Here is a 15596-nt window from a genome sequence, read left to right as displayed (position 1 = left end):
TTTGAATAGCTTAAGACTGGTTTATATTTAATTAATTGAATTCGTTTTTAATTGAATTAGATTATTTTTTTTCGATAAAATGTAAGTATATTAAAGAAAAAAAACAAAACCGTCACCATACAAGGAGCGATTCGGCAGAAGCCAAAAACCTCGTACCAAACCACAAACAAATACTGGACCGGCCCACTATCTGGCCATCAACAAAACAAGGAGAGAATAAAACCCTAAAATAGACAACAATTCCAGATCACTACACTCTTCCTCCCAAACCTTCATCTCCCTTCGTCAAATACTTATCTTCTTCAAGACGAGATTAAAAACTGCTGAGATTTTATGTGATTAATCAAGTTTCTATCTTGATTCCCCATCATAATCAGAGGAAAGCTCAAGATGTGCGTCTTCATTTCTTTACCTATCAGGCTCCCCAATTTCTGGGGTGTAAAATGGTAAGATCATGCTTGCTTTGATTCGTTGCCTCCAAATGTAGTGAATACAGGCATTCTAGAAGGCATTAATCACATTATTCCACAAATCTGACCCCTTCATATTTAATCTCCAGCTAATGGTGTTAGTGTGCGGGATTCGGGTCCCTATCATCTTTTCAATGTGCCGAAGAACTCGTCTACTGTAAGTACACTAAAAAAAGAGATGCTGGATGCTTTCAGTCTTCATACTGCATATGAAACAGGTATTAGTCTCAGTAATACCCAATTTATGCAGTTTTTCATTAGTGTTTAGGCTGTTATGATGATAGATCTAAGCTAGAAAACCATGTTTAGGAATCGTGAGCTTGTTCCATATGAGAGCAGGCCATTTGAGTTTGTCCCTTCTGAGTCTGATCATTTCATATCCTCTTGCTATAGTATATTCCTTGTCTGGTGTCCATTTTTGCTGCTGGTAGGAATTGAGGAACGTTTCTTTAGTTTGCCAGATTTTCCTCCAAGACCAACTAGAGTTATTGGTAGGATGATAATCTAGCCATTCCTTTCCTTTTATATATAATTGATTGACCCATTTGACCCAATGATGGTCAGATTTTGGAACAATCCATCATACCAATTTCCCCACTGCAGCTTGATTCCAAAGAGAGTCATCTTTCAAGCCAAGGTCCCCTTCACTTTTTGGCTTACAGAACTTTTCCCAGGCGACAAGGGGAGATCTCATGTAGTCAACTCCTCCATCCCATAGAAAATTTATACAAATGGCTTCAATTCTGTGTATAACTCCTGCATAAGATAACTTCCTTGCCCCTAGGTTCCTTATTCTCCGAACAATATTTTCAATGAGAGGCTTGCAATCCTTTGCATTCAGTCTTGTGGTCTTGATAGGGACTCCAAGATATTTAAAAGGTAGAGTCCCTTTAACCATACCTGAGACTTGCAAAATTTCTTATCTCGGGTTATTTTTGACCCCATTAAAATAGGCATTTGACTTTCCTTTGCTCATGTTGAGGCCAGATGAGTGAGAGAAAGTAGCAAAAATCCTAAGGATATTCATTATTGAGGGGGCATCTCCCTTGCAGAATAAGAGCAGGTCATCTGCAAACATAAGATGGGTCAATTTCATTGGTTTACAAGAGGGATGATACCTGAAATCCCTGGTGGCAGTAGTATGCTCAAGTAATCTGGATAAATATTTCATGCACACAACGAATAGAAGAGGAGAAAGAGGGTCCCCATGCCTAAGTCCCCTCTGTCCTTTAAAGAACCCAAAAACATTGCCATTAAGATTAAGAGAATAACTGGCTGTTGTGACACATTTCATTATCCATCCTCTGAACTAATATGGAAAATTAAAGGCATGAAGCATTTGATCTAGAAATTCCCATTCAATGGTATCATAAGCTTTCTGAAGGTCCATTTTGAATAAGCACCTAGGGGAGACAGCTTGCCTCTCATATAGTCCTACTATGTCTTGGCATATTAAGATATTTTCCATGATACTTCTCCCCTGTATGAACCCCCCTTGATTTTGAGCAACTAAATCTGGGAGAATGTTGGCTAACCTGTTGCATAGTAGCTTAGAGATACACTTATAAATAACATTGCAGCGGGCAATTGGCCTGTATTGAAGCACACTTGTGGGTCTATCAACCTTTGGAATCAAGGTGATCATAGTATTTAATTAGATTAGTTAGTAATTAAATGTATTTAATTATTATATTTAGGTGACGGTTTTTGTGAAAGATTATTATTAGCCGGATTGCTTATGGAGATTTGCTAAAAGGTAGGTTAATCCTACTCAGTTTTAATATATGTTTAAATGGTCATGTGAGTCGTATTTTAGTGGTCATTGCATTATAACATGATATTGGTTAAGACGAATGAATGAGTCGGTAATTGGCATGTTATATGGTATCTTGCATTTACTGTATTGTCTTGTATGTCGGAGGACATGGTGGATTACTTGTTGTTATGGAGACGTAAGGCGGTTGGGAGACCGTCTTACGCTTGAGTCGCCTCTTGGAGCTTCCCACTCCAAGAGGGATGTGCACATTAATGACTTGAGGTATGGAGGGACTCGTGTGGTTGAGACACGACGTATGGCAGGGGATCCGGTTGGCTTCCGGACCCGGTATGTCTCGGCGTGTCCCGGTACCAGTGTGGTTTTCGGAATGTCTGGGCGTGTCCCGGTACCGTGGTGGTGGCTGTTTGATAGCATGTTATTCATATCATGGTCATGTTGCATACTCACACACTTTGAGTTGAGTCACACTTTAAATATTTATTGAAACTGACGTTTGTTTGTCTTTCTTATTGTCACCTATTTCCGGGGTGGCCTGTGTCGATCCATTTGATATTTCCGATCATATGGGGAGCAGGTTAAGTACATGTTTCCTTGTTGACGTGATCGGGATTTGGGCCGCGCCTTGGACTCGGAGTCGAGTAGTGTAGTATGGATGACATAGTCATAGACGAGTTGTACTTCATTTATTCATTAGTTTACGTTTGTAATAACTAAATTTGTTATTCCTTTAATAAAGTTTCTTAATTGTAATTAAGATTTTACTGCCTCGGGAAACCGAGACGGTAACATTTCCTAATTACCTTGGCCGGGTAAGAAGGGGGTGTTACAAAGTGGTATCAGAGCGACGATTTTGGAACCTAAACCAATGAACCAAAATGAATTTTGGAGCATCTAATAAAATGAACTCGTCATGAGTACAATGGGAGGTCGGTTTTAGGTGAGAAGGATCCTTCATTTCAAAACTAGATTCTATTGTTTCGGTTGGTCACTACGTGGGTGGTTATGAGTCGGGAAACGTAACGTAATATGTTACATGATTATATGCGTGATATGATTTTGTTTAGCATCTTTCATGATTTACTTACTCAAATGAAATGTTGTGTGTAAGGATGGCAGTGGGTTGGGGACCCGACCCAGACCTTTAGGGTCGGACCCTAATGGGTCGGGTCTGGGTCTGAAATTTGAGACCCTAATGGGTATGGGTCGGGTATGAGTCTCAATAAATTATTTCGGGTTTGGGTCCGGGTCTGATTTATGGGACCCGGACCCGACCCTTAGACCCGTATAATTTAAAAAAAAAAAATATCAAACACACATTAATAGACGGCACATTGATAGATGGAAAATATCTTGTCAAAATTCAAAACCTTATCCTTTGTTTCCTCTAAACTTGAATTCCCTTCTCCCTCTAACAGTTACAGTCTAACCCTAAATCCTCGCATCAAACTCGCAGACGACGACAACGAAGGATGACGACAATCACACACCCCTCTTTCTTTTAATTATCAATCTCCATATTTCCTTTCATTCTTCTCGCAATGTCGCCCAATCTCCTTATGTTTATATTCCGTATTTCCGTTTCATTTCTATCTTTATTCATTTTTAATTTTCATAACGTTTGGATCTTAGTGATGCTAAGGTTCATTATTGCAGGGATTTGACCCAATATGGGATTGGGTATACGCCATAACACCAAGTTAACGGGGATTTCCATTAATAGATTTAGATGGTCAACCTTGTTATTTGTATTTGGTATTTGTATTGGGTATGATCTTAGTGTTTGGTATTTAGATGCTCAACCTTGAAATAGAATAAATTGCAGTGAGTTTCTTGCAGGTTCAACCCAAGACCCGCGGGTAGACCCGGACCCGGACCAAGATATCATGCAAGGTACTTAACCATGATTAAAACTACATGTAATCACACAACTAGGGATGGCAATGGGTCGGGTCTGGGTCGGGTCCAGCAAGACCCGGACCCGGACCCCGAACATTGGACCCGGACCTGACCCAAACCCTAAAGGGTCTAAAATTATTGCACCCATACCCATACCCAATGGGTCCGGGTCCGCATGATACTATGTAAAATGTGGCGTGATTATGTGTTTACTATAACAATCGATCAGTTTCTTGCATGATATCGCTATTTATGATGTGGTGTACCTTATCTTGTGAAAATGTGCCGGTCTTTAGCCGTTTTAATACTGTATTGGTTTGAACTTCATTAGTGTTATAGTTAGAATGTGATTAGTAATGGTTGTCAGTAGATTAGTCATTAGTATAAAATGATATTTCTTAGTCGGAAATTGCAAATCATAGAGAGGCACCCAACCGAGTGCGAGTTAGTACTTGACCGAGTACCAGTCACTCGACCGAGTGAACCCTACCACTCGACCGAGTGGACTAATTTCAAAAAACTTGAAATTTTCTGGAAGTGAGTCACTCGACCGAGTGGAGAGGGTACTCGGCCGAGTGTTTGGGCACTCGATCGAGTGGACTCAGCACTCGACCGAGTGCTGATTTCTGGGTTTTAAATTTCGCAAAAATTGTGTTATTACCTTATTTATTTTATCTCTTTATTCTTTCGTCATTTAAAATTATTTATAAAATTCCCTTGTGATGTTTGTTGTTCGGATTCAAGTTTTTTCTTTCATTTTATCCTCTTAAATTGGCTAATCTCACCATGTAAGTGATGTTTTCTTTCTCTTATTTTTCAATTTGATTTTATTTAAATCTACGCTAATTCCTCCAATTTTGTCAATTAATGGCATGTTTTATTTGATTCATGATATTAATCATCTTTTTACATCATTTATGATGTCAAATATGAAATTTTCATGATGAATTTTACCCAATTTTTTTTTATGAACTCGAAAATATATGCCCTTGGGTCAATAATTTGAGTTTGTATTTGTTGCTTGGTTAATGGTTTAACAAGGGCCAAAGTTTGGTTTTTATTGTCAACCTTGTCGCACATTTGAAAATTTGATTCCAAAATTTGCGAAACTTTAATGTTCATTTCTAAATTTTGATTTTCGTGTTTAAAACTTAGTTTAATTAACTAAGGAGGCTACTATTAGGGTTGGTAAAGACATGTATCATCTTGAATCAAGATTTCATTTTTAAGATGTTGCCCTAAATCTTTTGAAATTTCATCTCAAAATGAATAATTTTGATTTTGCTCTCAAATATGGCTTAATTATTTCTCGGTAATTAGTCCTTGTTGATGTAGTATTGTGTTGATTCAAATGTTGTCTGAAAATGTTAGGTATGGCCTTAAAATTAGAAAATTTCGTTTTAAAGTTTTCTTGATTTAATTGACTAATAAGACTTCAATTTTGTTAATAATGCAATGCATTGCCTTAATTTTAGAATTTTATCTTAAAATTTTGCCAATTTTTTTATACATATACCATAGTGTGTATGATTAAATTTTAAATCTTCGTATTTAAAACTTGGTTTCCTTGTTTCGTAGTCTTGCAATCTTTGTTAATAAAGACGTGTGTTGTTTTGCTTATATATGTGTTAATGCTTAGTTTGCCTTGTGGGTTATATAGCCGTGATGAGTAAAGACGCGTATATGGTTGTGTTGGAGAGGATGTGAAACGGGCATGAGTCGATGAGCTATGAGCATAAAGAGTACTAATAATGTGTGATGAGTGAGTGTTGCATCTTGAGAGTTATGAATGGAAAACACGTGTTTCATTGGGATTAAGGCCAATTTGATTAATTGAGGTAAGTTTGAGTAGAGTCGAGAGGTACGTATACGATGTCGTGAGTAGTAAGTCATGTGATGAATGAGAATGCTATTGGTTAAAACCTTGAATATGATGTGTTAGAGATTGAATTGGGTTTGTTTAAGTAGTAGTGTAAGTATTGTGAGTGAAGGAATAGTGAATGGAAATGAGTTGTTTACGAGTATATGTTAACAATGCAGAATATAAAACTTAGAGATATAAGGATGTGACGTGGTTATTGGCTCTAGAGGGAGGAACCTTTTATGCTAGGGAATGAGATTATACGACCAAAGAAGTATTATTTGTGATCCAAAGTTATGGGTGTATTTAGTAGATTAAAATGAGAAGTCAAGTTGTGATTTTGGGTATGATTCATGTTTGGAAATTAGGAGTAAAAGAAAGAGGCTTTAGCTTGTGTAGGTGTCTTGAATTGAGTAAGATGATAGTATGAAGTAATTTGTGGATAATGAGTGAGGTGTAATCTAGGTTGAACATTTGTTAAGTGTTTGAACTTATGGATAGTGAACGCGTTTTGAGTTGCATGTTGAGGGATGCTGTTATTGAACATGACTTGGAAAATTTAGTTAATAAATAATTGGGATATGTGCTGGTGGAATTAGTATTACCAAGTTCGGTTTTCGCGGTGATGAGAGTAAGAGTGTGACATGTAATACTTGAGGACTCGGTCATATTGTTAAGGTAGTTGATCATTCGTGTTATATAGAGTATAAATGTTTAATTTAAGTGTATACGCATGAAGTGTCAAAGTGGTTATGTGGGAATCTGACCCTATGAGTGGTAGTATAGATGTTGTATAGTTGCCTCCCAATGGTCAGGTAGAGCGTATATGGTATACATCATGATCGTTTTGTAGTGTCCATTTGGGTGATGATGTTGTTGTTATTCCTTGACAGTAATGAGTGGTTAGGGCTGTGTCCATGAGATAGTATAAGTGTTGTGGCTACCGACGTGACTATTCTGGTTGTTGATGGCGGTATGGTGATACCATCGCCGGGTATGGGGAGAAAATAGAATGGTTGCGAAAAGAACTATGAAAGAGTATTTTGTGTCAGTAATGTGTCAGGGATGTTTTATATTAATTGTGTAACGATGATGGCCATAGGGCCAAGAGACATGCTTGAATTCGGTTATTTAATGGTGTGTTAGTCACCATTGGAGTCTATTAGCATTTATGTGATGAAATAGGGAAGTTTGGAATCGAGTTGAGAATGAAAACATTCTACCCCAGGTGACACTCGACCGAGTGCACCATGCACTCGACCGAGTGACCGCCTATTCGGCCGAGTGGCCTCCTACACTCGACCGAGTGGTCTGCCTTGACCCTTCTTTTGTTGATGTTTGACCAAATATTGAGTGTGTACCTCTATTTTGCGGTTATATTGGTTGACTTGTGCTTGGATGAGCATGTTGACCTTACATAGGGGATATCTGTGAATTGTTTACGTTTGATTACATGGTGTGGTATCTTAGAAGTAAATGGACATTGTTGATTCAACATGAGTGGATTCATCATAGAAATGATATGATAATCTTGTTTGATATGTGTCAATCGACATGACTTATTTGGTTGTGTAAAAGTGAGATGATATATGCAAGGTATGTGTCACGTAGTGGTCATTTGCATGATTGTGTATTATGGTCTTTCGTATGAGCGGAAGTGTTGATGATGGATGGGAACGGATATGGAAACACATGTGTGATCATGTGGTGGACTTGACGCGGTATATGCATTGTATGATGTCCGGAAATGGAAATGTTGATCATGGTTGGGTCACATTACAAGTAATTTTTGTATTAATTGATTGTTTCATGGAGTCCCTAAATTCATGATTGATGTGCGTACATGTTAGTGTACGAGATTTGACGTGATATAGATGTGTAATAATAATTTAGTTATACCTCGCGATAGATACGTATACATAACCAGCATGAATTGGGAGTGGTTTATGGGATTATAGATTAGAACTGTGGGTTTGACCTGACGCTTGACCTTTGGAAGGCTTGTAGATGGGGGGTTTATATCGATAGAGTTATAAAAACATAAGGTTGGATTACGATATTGCAATGAGTAAAAGAGAGTGTTGAACCTGCAACATAGTCATTTGTGGAATTTAGTAATGAACGTATGAGAGCACATATTGACATAAAGCAGGAAAACGAGAGTAATATGCACATGAGTAGCGTATGAGTAAAGAGAGGATATATGATAAAGAAAAACGTGTGAGCTTGTTTGAGTCTGGTGAGAGAAGTGAGAATCATATTGACATAATGAGGGTGATGATTATAGTAAGAATCTCGAGAGAGTACTTGAGAATCGGTGAGGAGACTTGAGGAAAGGAGAGAGTGGGGCGAACTTTGGGGACGAAGTTCATTTTCAGGGGGGATGACTGTAATACCCGGTATTTTATAATTATATATTTTATATTGTTTATACGAATTATGTATGAGACGGAATAATAAAATAATTATAACAATTATTATATGATGGTAATGATAATAATAATAATAAGTTGTAATGATAATAATAATACATAATACGATACGCGTATACGTGTACATATATACTCCACCTCACCTTATATTCACCCTTATCCACCCATTAACCTTATCCTTTCATAATCTCACAAAATCTACCAAAACTTAGAGAGAAAGAGGAAAGTAAAGAGAGAAAAGGAAAATGGAGATTTTGCCCCTCCGCCTCGAGATCGTAAGGTAAAACCGTCTTAAACTTGTTTATATATTATTTAATTTATACCGTTGACCCGCCTTGACCCCGACTTACCTCTGACTGTCTTTGACCACCCCGTTGACCACCATTTGTAGATACCCAGTATCTGTTGAGTCTCCAACAAACACCCGATGATTATTGGACTATAACATGCTTAGGAATCGCAGCGTTTGATCGACAGTTTGTGTTCAACTATAGGTCGGAAAACTTAAAACGATTTCGAAAATAAATCATTTCAAAACTTTTCAAAAGTACCTGGAGTGTTTAATGCATGACGACGGGGTCGCAATGACACTAATTAGAGTCAAAACCGACACCGGACCAAAAACCGACTCAAAATTCAAATCCCAACTGCAACAACGAGTCAAACCGAGTCAAACACAAAAAACAAACCATTCAAATGCTTCCATGTTAAGATTTCCCAGAATCCTAAATGGTTAAGTACAAATCAAGTTCTTCCAAATCCGAGGATAGAACAAATCATGATTGCACTTGTGTGATAGCGACAAGACACCTCGAAGACGTGCGAGATGGATCGCGCCTCTTTGAGCAGTCCATGCGGCCACGTCGCTCAAAACACGCACAACCACCCATTTTCCTATAAATACCCCTCAAATGCCACTATTTGAGAGTTACGCGAGTGTCCGCCCCCTCTTTTCTCCCTTAAAATTCTAGACTCGACTTCTTAAGTCACCAAACGACACGTGTTTATGACCTACCGATCGTAAACACAAGCCTTACACATTGTTTGGTACCGTCATCGTGCATTAAATCACTTGAACGACCATCTCGACCACTACACCATAACTAAACTTACAAAAACACTCTTTTACTTACCAAAACGGTTTTCAAACCGAGTTTTCCGTCCAAACAAATTGATACACTTTCGTCGGTTTCTCATCCCAAGCCTAGCATGTAAGTATGAGGGTGTAAAAATCTTCTTTTATCATGTTTTCATATGTTTCATGACTATAACATGATAAATCATGCATAACATGGTCCAAAACATGGGAAGAATAAGCCAAAACCGGATTTTTGGTTGAGGCAGGGGCTACTTATGTAGCACATAGGCTCGCGCCTAAAGCACCCCCTCACCTTAAATCCAAACCGTGTTTGGTCTCTTCATCTCCTTCATTTTTATTTCATATTTGTAATCGGTTTTCACCATTTCAAGTATTTTCAAATCTTTCATTTTTCTTATGACAAGTTTTTAACCATGAGACATTTTTCACCCTTGGTTCCTAATACCATAACGGTTTAATCCGAGTTTCGGTGATAATATTTGGTTAATTACATTATAAAAGGTATTTTAAAATATTTTATTTCATTTCTTTACCTTTTGAAAGGTATTTTAAAGCCTTTCTCATTTCTTTACATTTTTAAAACAAATATATTAGTCACCAACACAAAGTCATCCTTGGTTCTACATACCATGTCGGATTTTAACCCAAGTACGATGACGAATGTTGAATAATTATAAAAAAATGAACTTAAAATAATTAGTTCATAATTATTTTCAAAACTATTCATGTCAAGCTTGCAAAACCGAACCCGACGTCGAATATTGTCAAAACAATGACGATTATTCAAGTCTCGTTCTTCAAATCGACACAAAAGCGGCCTAAACGGTCTTTTCAAACCAAGACGGGTTTAAACACCCATTTTTCAATACGTTTTACCAACTTTTTCAATGGTCAGAAGACCTCTTCCATCGTCTGTTGACCCGCGGCTAAACAGACAACTTACTTTACTATTTTCAAACCAGGGGGGTGATGTGACTCTTAATTGCGCACATTTAATATCCTAATTGAGCCTATTTTGCATACTATTATAATATTCCATAGCCATTTTATCTATCAAATGCTTTCTATTTTGCTTTCCTAGTGCATTTCGTATGTTTTGTAGGAAAGTAGATAAGTAGGCGGAAATTCTCGTCTCCCGTGCATATTTGGAAGCTTTTTGACGATATTGGATGGACTAGTATGAAGAGGAGGCAAGAATGATGACTAAGGATGTAGGAATAAAGAGTATATAGAAGGATCATAAGCTTAAAGGCAAGGATGACGAGAAGGAAGCCATTGCAAGAAGAAATTGCTCGGAACCCAAACCAAGATTTGCTCCTTTGGTTCTGAAAGTATGCTAGATGAAACGGCGTCGAAAAATCAAGTGGCCTAGGCTTTTGAATCACACCAATAGGAGTCCGGATGAGGAAATGACGTCCGTTTTACAATCCGAGCTCAAATAGAGAAGCTGTCCGCCAATCCGCTCGTCCCGAGACTCAAGACGCTCGTCTCCTGCAAGACGAGCGTCTCCCCTCCAAGACGCTCGGATTGTTAGGCAGACAAAAATGAAAAAGAACACTGTCTCAGATCCGAGCATCCCGTGCTCGATCCGAGCGTCTCCAAGACCCATGATCCAAGCGTCTTCTCCCAGAGACGCACGAATCCCTTAGCAGAATCGACCGTGCTTCAAGACGATCCGAGCATATTGTGGCGGGACTAGCTACATGATATGCGCATCTCCCTTCGAGACTTGCATTTCCCCTACTCAACACTTAGCAATGTTATTTACTAATCTACCCTTGCTTAACCTAATGATGTACCACTATATATACTCCATTTGTAATAATAAAAGAATCAAGTTTTCTTAGATTAAATCATGTTTCCTTAGATTAAATCAACCTTCCTTAGATTATATTAGGAGTAGATTAGAATAGATTAATCTCAATCATTCCACATTAATTTTCCTTAATCATTGTTCAAGCTTATTATTATTAAGTAATTGAAGATTATTGGGTTATTATTGGAGAATTGACAACTCTTCATCAATCAATCAAGTTTTCTTCTATTATTCTTTCATTTCCATTTGTTCATCTCAAGTTTGGTATAATTCCTTTACTCTTTACTCTTTATTGTTTATTTCTTCACTCTCTTATCATTTTTATACTTGTTGACACCGTTGATAACATGTTTCCCACGATAATAAGTGAGTAGTTATTTAGCTAGGATTATTGGGTAATTAGGGGAAACCAACATGGGGAATGACTCGTGCTTAATCTAATATGTTTTCATAATTAATTTACTTGTTTATTGTGATTTCAACTTATGCACATGTTATGTTTGATGAAATGCGAGCCTATGAATCCTTGCATTTTTTTTACCCATCACTTATCTTTTCAATGAAGCTTGTAAGACATAACCAACTCGAGCCTCATTAGACCATGCAATAAAATGTTGAATAGGAATGATTAAGTCGACTTGTAGGTGTTGTACAATCTAATCGATTCGGCTCCGGGACCCAAACCTTCTTTGGGATTTTAAGATATACACTAACTCGATCCCATCACAACAATAAGTGCTAGCATCTAGTAGAAAACATGTTTGTATGATCAACTCCCATGAATCCCCTATGAACCCATGAATCCCCTATGAACCAATGATATCCAAGCACTCTTACTCATTTGTTTAAATCCTTCCTCTTTATTGCTTGTTTTACTTTATTGCTTCTATTAGTCTAGACTCACCAACTACAAACCCAAATCAATTGTGACACTAGCATAAATTGAGATAGATAGACTTAGAACCCAAAGAACACCGTCCCGTGGATCAACCTTGACATAACCACTAACTAGTTGTTTGTTGAGAAATATAAATGTGTTTGATTGGGAGACACGACGACAATCCCACCATCAAAATGGCGCCCATTTGCATCGCCAATAGGCTCGCGCCTCTTATAGCTGCCTGATGCAGGGTCTGTTCCCCTTCCAGCATTCGGCCAGGACGATCCCGACTTCGGTTAACCCGAATACAGGATGGATCAGATGACGAATCTGCTCATTTTACCCTACATTTGCAAAACGCCTTACTAAGACAAATGGATCACGTTATGCACCATCAACCTAATTCGGCAAATGGATGTTTAATTTTCGTCTTGCATGCAAATCAACAATAAATCCAACTTGACATCTTATACTTGATACTTGGATTAAACAAACTGACATAGAAAGCTCACATCTTAGGTTCAAACTAGTGGATGCGCATTCATACATTTACCTGTTTTAACAATTTCTGCATTTAACCAACCAAGATCGATCAGTAGAGGCCGCTACCATGGGCGGGATTGGGTGTCCAATTAAAGGGCTTCCCAATACGTACCTGCACCTCTTACTCAGAAAATTTGGATAGTGGAAGACCTTACCCAAGGCGTATGAGAGTCATTCTAGAGATAGGACGCTAAAGAGGGACGACTCCTTATCTTTAGTACCTATGTCAAACACCGCTTTTTGCCTTGGTTGACCTAGGTATAAAGTGGATTCGAACGGGTTCCAAGCATCCCACAAATTCTTGGTGGCGACTCCGAACGTCTCTTGCATCGTTTCGAGATCCTTGCCGAGACGAAACCGACCGATCTAAAACGATCCGGTCGAAAGAATTTTTACGCCGTCAAGCGTGGCTTTCAAAAAAAGACCACAACTGTTGTCCACATATCGGCTGGCATACGCAGGTGGGCCATGTCCACAGATTGGCAACTCCGCTGGGGAGAACTAGGACACTTGTGTCTTTGTGATCCCTAGATGGTGAGACTCAAACGAGGTCTTGGTTAAAATGCATTAATTCATATTATGGTCATAGTCGGGTTTCTTGTCCGGGCCCATAACCTAACCTTTTCCGACCAATTGACTCGTCTCGTCGGCGTGAGTTTACTCATCCCCGCGTTTCGAATCCCGATTGAGTCAAGCATACCGTTGACGATACACATTTCTGTTTCGTCAAAGAGCTTTCATCACCTGCGAGCACGAGGCTAGGGCTCCCTCCTTACACATTTTGTTTGGATTGGTATCCCTCTCGAAAATCGGGGTTTGATTGCTTGGTGTGTAACCCACCCTTCAAGCCAAAACCCGTGTCAGCATTATGCATAATATAATGAAACTACGAGTGCTTATGTGTTATGTGATCATAAGTCCTTCCGTGTCATTTTCAAACTTTCAAAAAACACCCTTTTGCGTCGTTATAATGGCCATTTTAAACCTCTGTCTTTCGCCGATTATTGCATTTCAACACGCCTTTCTAGGCCGTCGTAATGATGATTTTCAAACCCGGTTTTCCATAACCATTTCAACACGCCTTTCTAGGCCGTCGTAATGATGATTTTCAAACCGGTTTTCTATAACCATTTCAACACGCCTTTCTAGGCCGTCGTAATGATGATGTTTAAACACGGTTTTCTATAACGTTTTAACACGCCTTTCTAGGTCGTCGTAATGACGATTTTCAAAACTCGGTTTTCTACAACCATTTCAAAACACCTTTTTACGCCGTTATAATCGCCGCGTCAAGACACGGATTTTAACCCGTCTCACGCCAGCAATGGCTCTTCCAAAACCCGAGAAAGGCACACACCCCCTTCTCGAGACATTTTCAAGATCCCGAGGACTATACACCGTCCCTGAGACCTTTTCGAACATTGCAAAACTCGATTTTCAAAACGTACAATTTTGAATTTTAAAAAACCGTCTCTAGAAACAGTACATTGTTTTCCGAGCCGACTCAAACTCAAACCGTCTTTTGAAAACAAACTGAAGACAACCTTTCAACTGACCGAATTTCGGAGATCCCTATTCTTCGGAAGCCGTCCATAAACCGACAAACGAATCTTTTTGAAAATCTCTATTTTCGAAAACTTTAGTCTACCATTCTAATTCCGCCTCGTGTCTATCAAGTCGAAGCAAGCGTGCTTATGGGTCTTTACTTATAACTCGTCTCAGCACGAGACTTGTCCAACGGCGTCACGCCACTACGTTGGACGTGAGTCAAAGTCCGGTTAACACCGTCACGTCATAAATCGAGTCAGCACCGAGGTACCACACACGGTCATCCTCATCTTGTTGAGTCTGATCTTTGTTCCGTCCTTTGTGTTGTCTGCGTTCAATCTTTGAACCGTGTCGGATGGAGATCTAATGTGAGCCGTGTTCCTGCCTCAGAACCATGGTGTAGACACCTCGTTTCTGCACCTCCCGCAAACCACCCGGTGATGATTGGGCCGCATGTTTGGTACGCGGAACGATTTGTGACAGTTCGTAAGATTATCGTCAAGTGATTGCTCAAATACTAATGTCTACCTCTTAGTTGTCATCTACGCGCGGATACGGTCGTTTTGGCAGTAATTAGAGTACATTTGGAGTCCGGGTCAAAAACCGTCTTCATTTCTTAAAACCGTCAAATCCCGAGTCAAAGCAATGTGCTTGTCCACCTAAGGTTAGGATGTCATAAAATGTCATGATTATATCTCATTTTGAGTCTCATGTCACTTCATTAGGCTAAACTAAAAGTTTACATTACAAAATGTGCATTTCATTTAGTTAAAATGATAACCCGACCTTTAGGCCCATTTTACGAGGTCATAACGACTTTTATGGGTCAGGCCTATTTCACAGAAAGTTCTAGATCTCTTTCTTAGCTTTCCAACGCCACCGAAATCACCTTAATCCGAGTCTTGTAGAGAAAGTTATGCCTAAAATACGACAGGCTGTCAAACGCGTTTTCTACGCGCAGAGGAGCCTACCCGGGAAAGGACGCAGCAGGTGCTGCGCCTCTTCCAAGGGACGCAGCACCTGCTGCGCCTTTTCCCAGGGTTTTCTTTTTGTCCAAGTTTCCGCGTTTAACCTAAGTCGGTTATTTCCGGATCTTTCCTTCCGTATCCTAGTCTTACCATAATTCCTCCGTGTGATTAGTATAAATAGGAGCCTTCGCTCCTCATATTTCTCACGCGAGTGTCCGCCCTTCTCTTCTCCCTTTGCATTCTAGACTTTGTTCTTACTAATTGGCGCCTACGTGCTTGGACTTCCGACCACGTAAGCTCGGATCT

This window comes from Silene latifolia, chromosome X, assembly GCF_048544455.1.
Source record: "Silene latifolia isolate original U9 population chromosome X, ASM4854445v1, whole genome shotgun sequence".
NCBI classification, from domain to species: Eukaryota; Viridiplantae; Streptophyta; class Magnoliopsida; order Caryophyllales; family Caryophyllaceae; genus Silene; species Silene latifolia.
This window is presented reverse-complemented; position numbering follows the sequence as displayed.